This window comes from Thalassophryne amazonica, chromosome 6 (assembly GCF_902500255.1).
Source record: "Thalassophryne amazonica chromosome 6, fThaAma1.1, whole genome shotgun sequence".
Taxonomy (NCBI): Eukaryota; Metazoa; Chordata; class Actinopteri; order Batrachoidiformes; family Batrachoididae; genus Thalassophryne; species Thalassophryne amazonica.
Window position 1 is genome coordinate 32155015 of NC_047108.1, and position 14935 is coordinate 32169949.

The window sequence follows — 14935 nt, forward strand, 5'->3', positions numbered from 1 at the left end:
CAAGCAGGCTGGGATGAAGCCACTCATCCAGTCATTTACATTTTTCTAACCAAGCTCTAGGCTCTTACCACCTCAGGGAATTTAAAGTTTAGAAAAATGTGATTTGATTTGAAAATGTGATCTGCTACAGGTTTCTTGTTGATATTCATGGATTTCTTTTTGAGCAGTTTGTGAATTTGAAATTGTTAAAGGTGAGGGAGAGCACTCTAGATGCTTGATTTCTAACAATGTGGCAAAAAAGTAATTTTTTTCTTTAATATCTTTAACGTGAACTGAAATATTAATAAAGAGTCTCATGGAATGCCAGTATCATTAAGACCAGAAAAACAGAACTTTTATGGCTGGTTCCAGCTTTCATGTGTTGCATCCTGTGTAATGAATGGAAGTGTCAGTGACTGAAGTAATTAGACCTTGTTTTGGTCTGTCAAATATTTTACTGTTTGGTCTAAAGTGTACACTGTACAGGTTATGATCTTCTGTTGTTTGATCATCATAACAGACACTTCTACTCTGAACTGGGGTTCCAAAACCAGACTGCAGAAAGCATTTAGACGAGTTGTGAAACATGTTGAAAACTAAAGCAGGAAGTCTTGCTACTTCAGAAATCATGTAGTAATTTGGTGTGTGTGTGTGGGTGTGTGCGTGTGTGTGTGTGTGTATGTGCGTGTGTGTGTGCAGAAGGTACACTTACTGCATCGGTGCAGTCAGGATGACAGTGAAGTGTTACACATTTTAAACAGAACTCAAACCACGTGAGGGACGTCATTCATCAGAGGCCAGGTTACATATGCAACAGTACACGCAATGTGTACTCTCATTGTTATTATACTCTAAATTTTAGCACCATGAAGCTCTAAAAGTACTGAACAGATTTTCTTGCAACTGCTACCAAAAAGAAAGAGCCACTCATATATGGAGGTATCAAAATTGCACTTTAGGGTCATGGGTTGGGGGGGGGTGTGTGTGTCTGTAGCTGGAGCAGTCATGGGCTACGTTTACATGCTGTTAATATTTGGGATAAGGTCAATATTCCGGTTTCTGAATCATTAGGAATAACTTGTTTACATGCTTAAGCAGACAGAGTTACTCCTGTATACATGGTCATTGGTATAATTTGGAATATCCCCACCCAGCGACGCACGTCTTTCACCGGTGCTTGATTTGGTCTGGCGTTCCTGCAAATCCTGCTTCGCGTAACTTTTCGGCCACCTTCTTGTAAATGTTGCTATCTCGGTACTTTCTACCGTCAATAAAAGACATTATATTTATGTCTTTCACGATACTAATGAAGTACTCGGTTTCCTCCTCGCTCCAAAAGTGTGGTGCTGTGCTGCCACGTCTGGATTTCCCCATGCTTGTTTACCTCTGATTCTGTGGTGTCCGGTGGGTTGCGCGTGCCGCATACAAGTAGTTGCCGTACTCAAAAGACCAAGATTCCTTGCAGACAGGACATGCACAGAACACAAAATAATGTTCCTTTCTATGGGGATATTCCGATGCACGTTTATATGACCTGATATTCGGGTTAGAAAAGGAGTAACCCAGGGGTCATATTTGGGTTTTTAAAAACCGGAATATGAGCATATTCGGGTTTTTGCGGGTGTTTACATGGCCGTGCGCAACCGGGTTATTGCTAATATTCCGGTTATGAAAGGGTTATTGGCTGCATGTAAACATAGTCATGGTGCGTGAGGCAGGCTACACCCTGGATAGGATGCCAGTCTGTTACAATATTAATAGTAGGTAAGCAAGTAAGTCCCTTCGGCTGCTCCCCTGTTTGCACTTGAGGTCGCAGAAAATCTGAGGTGGATCTGCAAGTTTTACTCCGGATGCCCTTCCTGATGCAACTCCACATTACATGGAGAAATGTGGCAGGGGTGGGATGTGAAACAGGAACATCCGCACTGAAACCAACTGCACTAATCACTTGGCCGCCATTGTGTTGTTGTTGTTATTATTATAGTTGTTGTTATTGGTATTGTTGTTGTTTTCTCTATGACTCTTTTGTACAAAAGGCACTGGGATGGTACAGTAAATAGTGCTGGACCAATATTCTCCAGTCTTTGTCCCTTTAACCCTAACCCTAACCCATGCTTGGTTTAGCCATAACGCACCCGTTAACATTTTTGGACATTATGTACTATCTTCTGAAGTACTCCTCTGATTTGCACAAAACTGCCTGCAAATGTCATGTAAATTAAAAGTGAGCATTTTTGCTTCTAAAATATATATGATCAGATGTAGAAGTATTTCACAATGCCCTTGTGTTTTTTTCCTGTAAATTTGCATACGATGGCTGTTCTTGACAAAAGCAGTACCAAAAACAAGCACTCCCGAGAACTCATAATATAAGATATGTGACTCACATTGTGAACCAAACTTTACCTGGATCTGGATTCCACAATACAATGCAATAATTGAATACCAATCCAGAAAGGTCCGACTGATCAAGATGTTGCTATCTGATATTTAATTCAAAAGTGTTTTCCTGATCTTGGGTTTACATCGTGATGTCGCATCAGTGAAGAAGTTTTGACGTAATCCTTCAAAGCCTATATAAAGTGAAATCATGATCCAGAATCCGGATCCGGGTCACCTCCAAAATTTAATGGAGTCTTCCATGACCTAATATCTATCTATGGCATAAATTTGGTGAGAATACGTGAAGTCCGTTTTTTTAAACGTAATCGTTCAAAGCCTACAAAAAGTGAAATCTTGATCCAGAATCCGGATCCGGGTCACCTCCAAAATTTAATGGAGTCTTCCATGGCCTAATATCTATCTGTGGTGAAAATTTTGCCAAAATCTGTGCAGTAGTTTTAACGCTTCCCACCTATTTTATACCCCCCCCCCCCCTTTTATTGTTTTTGCAAAAACGTTGGGTTTCCAACACTCAAAATCTTCAACACTGATATCGCTGTCAGTGCTTATAGTATGGTTTTGGGTAGTTGTGAACTTTGACCCAGCCCAGCATGCACCGCATAAACTGAGATGCTGAATTGGCTTATTAGTCATTTTCAGTTGCACTCTGTGTGCTATTTTTGTTTCCTTGCACCACTCTGGCAACACAGTAGCAAAGCTCCAGTTATACTATTATTTTTGGTGACTGTTTTTTTTTTTGGGGATTTTTTTTTTTTTTTTGTCCAAATTGCTTGTGTGTGTGTGTGTGTGTGTTTGTTGTGGGGCTGTTGGGTATATGCTGCTGATGGATGTCCTTGCATCCTGCCTTGCGTGACTGGTTGGCCAGATAGCCATCAGTACCCAAATAAGTTCAGGTCAGGCCCCCGTGCTTCTTTCCAAACCTCATTTGGTATGCAAATGAAAAACCTAAACAAAGCAAACCTTTCAAAGCAATTTACTAACTACTACCTCTGATGTCCAGTGAAAGACAAAAGATATAATAGGTTACTTATCAAACTGAAGAACTGAATTTCTTGTATGAATAAATAAGCCTTTCTCTGTGTGTCTGACAAACTTTAGGAAATAATACAGTTATAATATAAACAGTTTGTTCAGGTCATTTAAGTGTAACTTCAGTATATCAGTACTTTTCTTCTCTGCATTACAGGAATGTTTCATAAATATTCTCAGTATGGTTGGAAAGCCCAAATTACAGGAGCAATACAACATTTTTCTCATTAAGACTTATACGAGGTCTCTTAGATAATAAACCGACCCTTTTATTTTTTTTTTAACTATATGGATTTGAATGACATGCGATTACACCAATCATGCTTGAACCCTCGTGCGCATGCGTGAGTTTTTTCACGCGTCGGTGACGTCATTTCCCTGTGGGCAGGCCTTGAGTGAGATGTGGTTCAGCCCTCTCGGCTGAATTCCTTTGTTTCACACGCTGCTCGAGACGGCGCGCGTTACTTTATCAAAATTTTTCTGGACCTGTGAGGAATATCCGAGTGGACACTATTCGAGAAATTAAGCTGGTTTTCTGTGAAAAGTTTAACGGCTGATGAGAGATTATGGGGTGTTTCTGTCGGTGTAAGGACTTCCCATGGAGCGGGACGTCCTGCAGCGCTTCCAGGCGATGTCGTTGACCTGTTTCGAGCTGAAAACATCCTAATTTAAGGCTTAATTCACCCAGGACATCGTGAGAGAACAGAGAAGATTCAGAAGAGGCCGGCATGAGGAATTTATGCGGACATTCCACTGTTTAAGGACATTTTTTTAATGAAAGACGTACGCGCAAATTCGCCGAGTCGTTTCTGTGACGACTCGGCAAATCTGTGTGCGCCGCGACAGGAAAAACACCTCCGTGTTGAAAACCATTTGTAGAATTCAGGCGGCTTTTAATGGCTTTCAACAAGTGAGTAACTGAGAAATTGTTTAACAGCTTGGGCATGTTCCAACTTGCCCGTTAAGATTTCCAACGGAGGTGTTTTTCCTGTCGCGACCCCCCGCGGTCGGGTCCAGCCCGACATGCGACTCTGCCCGCACGTTCTTTCATTACAAAATGACCGTTAACAATGGAATGTCCGAATAAACTCCTCATGCCGACTTCTTCTGAAAGTTCTCTGTTCTCTGACGACTTACTGCGTCAACAGAGCCTGAAATGTGGAAGTTTTCAACTTGAAACGGCGAGACGCTGCCGCCTCGAAGCGCAGATCGCCGTCAGGCGCCGTGGACCGTCCTTAAAGCGACACTACCAGACCAAAATCTCTCATCAGCCATTAAAATTTTTACCGAAAACCAGCTGAATTTATTGAATGGTGTCCACTCAGTTGTGCCTTACAGTTTTGAAAAAATTTTTATCAAACAAAGCAACAGTCTCTGAGCCATTCCTAAACAATGAAAAAAATCGACGAGCGGGTGGACGACTCCTCACTCAAAGACTGCCCACAGGCGAATGACGTAACCGACAGGCGTGAAAAAACTCTCACATGCCCACGAGGGTTCAAGCATGTCTGATGTAATCACACGTGATTCAAATCCATATGGTTTTTGAAAAAATAATAAGGTCGGATACTTTTCTAATAGACCTCGTATACCACCAGAGCCCAGATCTGCTCATTATCTGCTAAAAATGCAATCTACCATTGTGAATCAACTTCAGTTTTGTTCTAATTTAATGGAAATATATGTTTTTTCTCCAAAGATTACAGTACAATAAAAAAAAAAAAAATGAAAGTCATAGTTGTCTATACATAACATCTGACTATTTTACTGTTATAACAGATTCACAGCAGCATTTCAAAATACAAATTTGTATTTTGAAATGCTGCTGTGAATCTATAATGTGTTTCAGTTGCATTATCCACGGTAAGTTTGTGAACTAAGGCTAAGCATTATATCACTGCCCTTTCCAAGTACTGAAAACTTAATGTTTTATCATTTATTTGATTTTAATACCAAACTTCAGTAAAAATCCCCTCACCTATATTGGCCAACTGGTGCCACGCCCAACATGAAACAGGATATGGCGCTGGCATTGTGCTCATTGTTCACAGGCTAATCCTGAGAATTACACCTCAAGACCGAAAGTGGCTGCCTTGCCCACCATTCAACCAGGCCTTGGGCAGATTTGGATTATGCCCTGTACCCTCTGGGGGCAGAGAGATCAGTTTCAGTCCCCACCAGTCCTTGGTCCCATTTCTGCAACAGGTTAGATGGCCTTTACAGGTTGCAGGAACGTCTGTCTGAGGTATTGCTCACCTGCACTTTGTTCACCTGTCACTGCTGTAACCCAGTCGGGGTATTGTTGAGTTAAAATAGGTGTGTGGAAATAATGAGCGGTACACGGACATAGCAGAGCAAAGGGCAAGTATTTCAGGTTATTGCAGACTTCCACAGTTGAGAAATATGTCTGTGAAGTGCTATCACATGTGTAATCTTTAGCCTGTGATATTGAATCACGTTTCAGGCTTCACAACTGATTTCCTGAGCTGGCTGTGCACGGTCAGAATGGCGGTGAACAGCAGTTGGGGATGATGATTTTTTAAGGTGTTGTAATAGGAATGGAGGAGGTTGTTCCCACAGAAGCCTGAGCTGACATCATGAAAAACACAACAAGGTACCTGGGGGCTGATGGGGAGGGTGGAGGTGAGCGAACCGGTGAGCTGGGAGGGCGTGGAGAGGTTTCGTCTCAACTGCTATTGGCTAAAGACAGTGCGTTGGACACACCTGTGAGTGCCAGAGGCTAAGGAGATTGGCTGCGACCTGAAAATTACACCTGTGGGGGGGGGGAGGTGGGGGGTAGGCTACATGTAAACCCTTTACATATTCTGTGTCTGTCTTGTTGAGGAGCTAAACCGCCGAACGCCACCACCGAGAGCTCTTGGAAACAACCAAGTTGTGATCAAGCGACAGAAAGATAGCTGACGCGCTACCAACTGGTTGATTTTTTTTTTCCGGGTATGGCTGACGCTACGGCTGCATTTGCCGGAAAGGGATGGACTTTTTTTCTAACTCAGCAACAATTCAGAGGTTGACCCTCCTTCACCAAAACAGGAAAGAGGAAGACCAGCCAACGAGGCGTCAGGCACCCTCACACAATGATGCCTCTTGTCTTGGGTTTCTGGATCGGTGATCGCACCTGGAAAAGACGGGGTAAATTCACAAACGTGATCCACTCGTTGTCTTCATTCTGCATCTTTAAGCTGCTGTCATAACCTGTTGATCAGTGAGGACGTGCTTAAAAACTTAAGGACATTTGTTCTTTGACCAAGATCAGGAAAGTAATTAGGTCATCGCATAACAAGCTCTTTGACTGTGTGCTAGAAAAGGAGGGTCTAGGTAGTTTCGATGGGAAGCGAAAATCATGCGTATCAAATTCCAGCTCTTTTTAACCAGGGAAAAAGAAGAGGAAACAATAGAAGCCAACGCTCATTCCTAAACTGGATAGACCAGTAGGGGCAGGTACAGGCAGAGTGCCAGACTTGTCAAAGAAAATGAAGACAGGCTGACTCCGTCTGTTGAGTGCTAAAAATGTTCTTTACCTCCATGAAATGACGGCACAAAGCACATTTAAAAAATCATATGATAACATTAACTGCTTTGCTTGAAGAGCGCAGTGTTACTTGATAAATCAAAGTAATTACAAGCATTTTGGGAGCTTTTCCTTCCAACCTGTTGAACCATAAGTTGGATTGTTTGATGGTTGAGATACTTTCTTGAGACTTTAAGGTTTAATCCTGTTGCTGCTGTTCACTTTAGGATATAAAAATATATATTTGATGGAACAGTGTCTGGTCAGCACGCTGTTCACGGTGTAAAAATGGAAGTCTTTGATGAAGTGGATAAGTGCGGAATGGAAAATGTCTGCTCATCTGTTTTCATAGCTTCTGAGGCTCGGCTGCAAGTTGAGACAGACTTATCACAGGCAAGAATCTTTACTAGAAGGTACACTTTGTGGATGTTTCTGAGCTCCGTTGTAATGTTTTTAAGCACAGTGGAAGTCTGGGAAGGAGAAGCGAAATGGAGGGAAAATGTCGGACACTTACTGTACTCGGGCGAAGGCAGAGTGAGGTGGAAGGCTGTGATTGGTGGAAGGAGAAACATTTGTTCATTTCTTTCATTCCCATGAATAAGTAGAAGTCACGTGAGTGCTCGATGCCGTGCCACCTTGGTAACAGGGTAGGAAGGACAGAGCAGGATTTGAACAGCTAGTGAGACAAAATGGTGGACTGATGTGACACCTTTGTTGGTGTTTGAATGACACAGCTGAAATGAAAGGGAACTTGCTGCTGTTATCACCTGAGGTGGTGAAAGGTGAACTTAAAGCTGCCAAAGGTCTGGTAGCATGAATGACACAGCATTATAGGCCAGGACCATTGAACACCATTTAATCTGATTAAGGCTATGATCACACCGTTTAAAATTTTAAGGCTATGTTAACACCATTTAAGATGATTAAGGCTGTGTTAACACATTTAAACTGATTAAGGTTATGCTCACACCATTTAAAATGTTTAAGGCTATGCTAACACTATTTTAAACATTTAAGGCTATGCTAACACCATTTAAACTGATTCAGGCTATGCTAACATAATTTGAAATGTTTAAGGCTATGCTAACACCATTTCAAATGTTTAAGGCTATGCTAACACAATTTAAACTGATTATGGCTATGCTAACACCATTTAAAATGTTTAAGGCTATGCTAACACCATTTACACTGATTCAGGCTATGCTAACATTATTTGAAATGTTTAAGGCTATGCTAACACCATTTAAACTGATTATGTCCTATGCTAACATTATTTGAAATGTTTAAGGCTATGCTAACACCATTTAAACTGATTATGTCCTATGCTAACACCATTTAAAATGTTTAAGGCTATGCTAACACCATTTAAACTGATTATGGCTTATGCTAACACAGTTTAAACTGATTATGTCCTATGCTAACACCATTTAAACTATGTCCTATGCTAACACCATTTAAAATGTTTAAGGCTATGCTAACACCATTCAAACTGATTATGGCTTATGCTAACACCATTTAAACTGATTAAGGCTATGCTAACACCATTTAAAATGATTACAGCTATGTTAACACATTTAAACTGATTATGGATATGCTAACACCATTTAAAATGTTTAAGGCTATGCTAACACCATTTAAACTGATTAAGGCTATGCTAACACCATTTATAATGTTTAAAGTTATGTTAACACCATTTAAACTGATTAAGGCTATGCTAACACTTTTTGGCATCAATTACGACAACTTTAAGACATATACTGGTACATTTTGTGGCATACATGGAGATGCTAATATGCTAATTTTAATATTGTATTTATCAATTGTTTTAATTATTATTATTGCATTATTATTAATTTAACATACAGAAAACACTTAAGCTGCTATTAACATTCAGGAATGAAGGGAAAATCCAGGTTACGCTGATAAGAAAATTAGCTGACTATTTGAATCCTTAATTTGACATATTCAAAGAAAAGATCTGGGAGGGGCGGAGCTATGCACTGTGATGTGACACATGTAAATCTAGTTTGTGTGTTTAGAAACACTTTGGAGTAACAGCAGTAGCACTGGCGATAAGGTGCTTCACGGCCTAAACGTCACTGTCAACAGGCCGCTCCTCTTCCCTACGAAGGCCCAATTAGGCGGTGCTAAGATAAGGCGCGGACTTAAATAAGGTTTTGGGTTTCCCCACCTTTGTTTTCTCACAATGACAGCAGCTATTGATTAAGGGCCAGGCTGGTTTACCTATCGGGTTGTTGGCTTCTCAGTGGAGTTGCATTCCAGCGCAGAGGGCAGAGTTACCTGATCACGCCTCACTTCCAACAGGAAAAAGTGCTGGCAGCTGCTTCAGACTCCCACTGCAACACAGCGCCATGCACAACAATGGGAAAACTGTGCATCAGCTAACCGTAACTCGGACCAGACAAGGAAGTATTTATAGACAAATGGAGGACAATCACAAAGGAAGTTTTTTGGTCGGAGTGGGGGCTATTCTTTGAAAAAAACTCGGAAGTTGCTCTTCTTTGATCAGGTATTTTTATTTTATTGGTGGCTACCATCTTGAATTTTCTGGGCTAATCTTTTTCACTCTTTCTCTGTCCCTCTTTTTTTCCTCAGCACGCCTGCAGCACTGGTTTATAATGCTGATGATTAACTAAATAGAGTCTGGGCGAGCAGGTCTGCTTGGTTTTCTCATTTCATGTGTCCTGACTGACCCGGAGGAAGACGTCGACTTCTCAGGCTGGAAATTCAAGACCTTTTTCCTTTTTCTTTTTCATCCCACTCCCTCTTACACTGGTTTTGTTACATTCTTTTTTTTTGGGCTACCTTTCATGACGGTAAGGTTACAGGTGTATTCTCATTTTCCTTCTCCACCTTCTTGCCCTGAACTATTCCCTCCCTTATACACTTCTCCTGCTCTTGCTCTACCTCCCCCTCTAGCTATTCTACTTTTGCTTACAGGATGACAAAAAAATAAAAAGCAAAAACCTTTTTCTCTTAAAATAAAACCCAGTAACGCTCCAGTTTTAAATTTAGCCCTTTAAGGACGAGAATGTTCCACAATGTTAACCTTTGACTAAAATAAAGAACCTTCTACTGACCCATGTTAGTGGACATGGTGTAGGGAATATTTAGGTTAAACATTATGTTATTTTCACCATGTTCTATAAAGTAGAATAATATTTGGATACCAGACTTGTGAAGGGCAGCATGGGGGTGAGGACTTGTTGCGGTTTACCTGAGAATGAGCTGTTATTCAGTAAAGGAGGGCTGTGCCGCTGACCTTCTGCATACAGAGAGTCAGCTCAGGTCGGGCTGAGCAGCATTCCATCAGCCTTTCATCACTCGGCAAACACAAAGACAACTGGCCGAGAGAACAAACCAAAATCTCCTTCTCCTTTCTTATGGTCCACAGAACCTCTGTTGAACTGGACTTAAAAATGCAACTTTAACGGACCTTAAACTTTGTGTTGTAACGTTAAATCCGGGATGCTGTAGTGCAACAGAAATAACTCCCTCAGGCAGATGCTTGACTTAGTGACATTGTGGTGAGGAGGTACACGATGTGCAACGTCTGAAATTCGTAAGGGTCATGTGTTATGTGAAAAACAGCCCTCCCAGACTTGCCAGGCCATATATTTAGACCAGTCACAACAGGTTTGGGCAATCATTAACAACTACTCTGGCCCAGTCTTCTGTGACAATGAGTTTAAGCTCAAAATCTCAACAAGGGCTCAACAATGATATGACACAGAGATGGCTTCCAAAGGTGGACTTCCAGTTTTTTTCTCCGTCACAAAACCAGATTTAACCAGGAATATTTTCCCTGAATTAGTTAAACCAAGCGACCAAGCATGCGTACCTAAGGTAAAATTCCTTTTGTTAGCTTCACATTAGACGACACTGTCTCTTCATGACTATGCGCACATGCACATAGAAGAGGTATAGCATTAGATGTTTGGGTGATGATCTCCATCTTACGAGGCAGCATTGGATATCATCAGTTTTTCTAATACTGCCTGGTAATGATGATGCTAGTCATCCGCTGACTGCACCATACCAACCACTTTAGCTTCGTTCGCATCTTGGGCATTAAGAGAATTGGCTCTCAGGATCCATCTTACCTGACAGTGCTGGATTGTACAACTGTTGTTCTAACACTGTCTGGTAACGATGTTTTCTGGGTGGTCACATTTCACCGTCTGACTGAAAACCTGCCCTAAAGCGTTGGCATATCTCTTTCTCATTGTGTGTGGTTGCGACGTCAGATTTTCAACTCCAGAACAAAGTAAGTTAATGGCTGTTCAAATCTGTGAGGTCCCTGTTGCCATCAGTATCCAAGGGAGTGCACAGATGGGTACAAGTCAATATTAGGTGTCGCAATACAGAAAAAGAAAGACAGGGACACTCTTTAAACTTTTATCCAAATACACTCCTAAAGGCCAAATATTGTGATCCCTGCCCCTATGTCCCTTTTGTAAGTTATATTGTTGCCCCACCCAACCCACACTAAAGAACAGCAGTCGGTTGATGGTTCCACCGGTCCAGCAGGCCCTTATTTCCTTGTTCCCTCCCCTGCACAGTGTTGGTCTTTGTACTATGAAGCAGTGATTGGTCCAACTAGCCTTACCTGCGTGGCACATCCTGAAACTGACACTGCGGCTCGCCTCAGACAAGGGCTGCAGACTCTGCAGACTCCTCCTCCCAGCTTCCAAAGGGTTTTAACCTCAACGGGACAAACAAATGATGAGAAAATAAGGACATTCTGCAACAAAATACTAATTTTACACGCATCAGATATGTAAACTGTACACTGATTTTTAGTATTCTTCCTGTAAAATAACAGATTAAAACCTAAACAAGCGAAATAAGTTGTTTATTTGGTGTTTTCTTGTGTGCTTGGGCAGAAATGTGAATTTAATGGGTAAAGCCTTCAAACATACATCAGAAACAAATGCAAATAACAGTTGTGGAGCTTGCACAAACCTAGTGTTTGTTTAAGGAGGGAGAATTACCCCGCAAATATTGAGCCGCGCCTTTATTTGCCCACCCAGCTCCATTATCCGAGGCACAGAGACATGAAATAGCAGTGTTTTTCCCCCGCTCGGCCGCCTCCTTTGTATTAACCTCACATATTTGTGTATTACCGTACTGATGTAGAGTTTACCCTGCTTACTTTTTTCCTCAGTCTGTTTGCCTTTGGCTTTATCCTCTCTCTCTCTGTGTGTGTCTGCACGCATGGCCACGACATCGTACACGTTGTGATTGTGACAAAAGAGGAAGTGCTCATTTCAAACTGTTCCTGCCACACTGTTCTGCTCTCCCTTCTTCCTCTTTGCACAGGTGAAAGGTGACAGAGGTCGTCCTTCCAGCCTGTTGATAGGCGTCTTACCAGACATGGTTAGATGTAATAAATGGTATCTAATACTGTCTGGTAATGCCGTCCATTAAATGGCGTTACCTGCTGCTGTCTCACTTCCCCCTGTCGCTCTCATGCCTCTCACATGCAACGTGTTGACAAAGGCCATTCCAGGGACACGCTTCAACATATTAATAGCGGCAGCAGACGGGATGGCCGATGACGGGTTTGATGAATATGAAACTATGATCCCGGCACTGGAAGAGTGGTCGATTTAATTTGGGTTTCTTCCATGTGTCTTGAGTCAGAGTTTCTGTGTTAAGCAGCGGTCCGCACCAGCCAATCAGATCCCGTAATACACTGTATGTATTGTAAATGAGGTGCTGGGAATATTAACGTGAATATTATGTGTAAAAAGAAAAAGGAACTGCTGCCTTCCTCTTAGCTCAGTGACTGAATTCCTCCTGCTAATGTGGTTTTTCTCTGGACAATTTTAGAAAACCCATGTTGTACCTGATTTCATGTTTTGTGAAAAGATGCAATAAAATGAGCTAGAATTTAAAACATCTTGTCATGTTCTCTTTCTGACATCTTCTCCATCAGCAAAATTTTCACTTGATTTTTGCAGCAGGTTTTCCCATCAGTGCAAACTCTTCCCTGGGTCAGACCGGAATGCAGAGCCCCAGTCAGGTGTGGATCAAATTACCAGCTGAACAGAGCTCCTATTTAAATACCTCAATTTACCCACCAGGTCTCCCCCCTGACCAGCTAAGCCCTCATTGTGTCCCGCTCTATGGCAGCGCACAGTAGGCCGGCTTGATAAACGGGGACACACAAGGTGCGTTTTCACTGCTTGGACCCGAGTGAATCCACCGCACACTCGGCTGCTTTTGCTCGCTGAAATCCATACACTTATTTTACATGCTCACTGGTTACTTTTCGTTTTTTAATGAGTGCTGCTTTTCTCCTATCTCCGCTTCACAGTAACTCACAGAGCTAATAGCATTTGTGAGGCGTTTAATTAGGCCGGCTCACTCTGGGCTTCAGTTGACTGCTTAAATGCAGCTCTGATTTTATCAGTTGGAACACAACAAGAAAAAACGTTTAGCTATTTAGCATAAGAGGCCCCAGGCCTCTGTGAGCTGTGGGTGCCAGGAGGCTCACATTCATTTATTTTCACATTTAAGCGACAAAAAACAAACAAACAAACAAACAAATATAAAACCAAAACAAAACAAAAAAACAATCTGAGACAAAACGTTTTTCTGTTCATGACATTATGATTATTTCAGTTTATTTCACATTTATTTTCAATCAAACGTGTGTCCTTTGTGCAATAAAATCATTTAGGCTGTTTCAAAATTTGCTTTTTGCCGTTCACCACTTACAAACTGAATGAACTTTTAACTAGAGGTGAATTGATTAATTGATTGACAGAAAAATATTTTGATAATTGTTAAAGCTTTTTATCCAAGAAAAATATTGCATTTTGAAGTGTGACAGCTTATCAGTGTCTGTTTTTGGCTTTGTAAATTAAAGATATACCAGTTTTTCACTGTTAAAGATGTCATTTTCATCTGTGGAACTGTTATGATGTGACTTTTTTGAACAATTAAATTAAGTATTCTTTAAAAATGTTGCAATGAATAATTTACATTCACTATAAAAGATCTAGTTCGCAACTAGATCTAGTGTGGTGGATGCAGAGGGCAGCACCAGTGAATGCTCCCAGACACGACTTGTGTCAGTGATTCACAGCATCACATCCTGAAAACATTATGACGTACATCATTTTATTGAGCTACTATGAAAAAAAGAAAGACAGAAAAATTAGCATATGTAAAGATGATTTCAAATTGTACTGATATTATAAAATGTTCAGTTGGTGTAAAACGGAGCAGCAGAACTCAACCTGAAGCATTCAGATCTGGACTTCAGTCCTGACTCAGTTAGTTCAGGGTTGCCAACTCCCTGAAAAATAAAAAATAAGGGACACTTTGTTAGCAAGGCCGGTTGACCCGATTGCCTTCACCCCTCCTAGCATGGTGAATTTTTTTCTTATTTTTTTGCCTTTTTTGTGTGTGTGTGTGTGAAATGATTTTAAAACTATTTGACACACACTTTTGTTTCTAAATGTGGGACAATTCTTTTTTTCAAGGGATGGTTGGTAACCATAGCAGTCATTAAAGTGTCCAGATCCTGTGGAAATACGTTGAAATCACACCAATATTCCATTCAGGCATATATATAAGAGTTTGAAAATTAAACAGAAAAAAAAAAAAATACAGCACTTTTTAAAAACATATCCCCAAGTACCTCTGTGATGATTTTCAATTTTTTTTTTACTGCAGTGGTTTTTGATAGTTGCAAACTAAAATCATTTGCTGACTCCACCACATTTTTGGAACAGCATGTTTTGAACAAGTTATTTGATAAATTTCAACTTGTTTTACTACAGTATTTTTTTAAATAATTACATGCTGAGCTAATGCTTTGATTTGATTTTAAAAATGGAATGCACATACATATTGTGTATGATTTTTGCCTTTAATTATTAAAATAATTCTGCAGTAAAACCACGTGCCAATCACTACAGAGGCCATTGGGGACATGCTGTACAAGAAAATAGTACTTAT

The 14935-nt window shown here is 40.9% G+C and overlaps 1 long non-coding RNA gene across 1 annotated transcript; it reads left to right on the top strand.

Annotated features, from left to right (window-relative positions):
* Positions 1-6073: 6073 nt before the first annotated feature.
* On the top strand, positions 6074-13390 carry LOC117512009. The gene is made up of 2 exons (XR_004561181.1): positions 6074-6561; positions 9557-13390. It is a non-coding gene; the product is annotated as an uncharacterized LOC117512009 (long non-coding RNA).
* The last annotated feature ends 1545 nt before the right edge of the window (positions 13391-14935 follow it).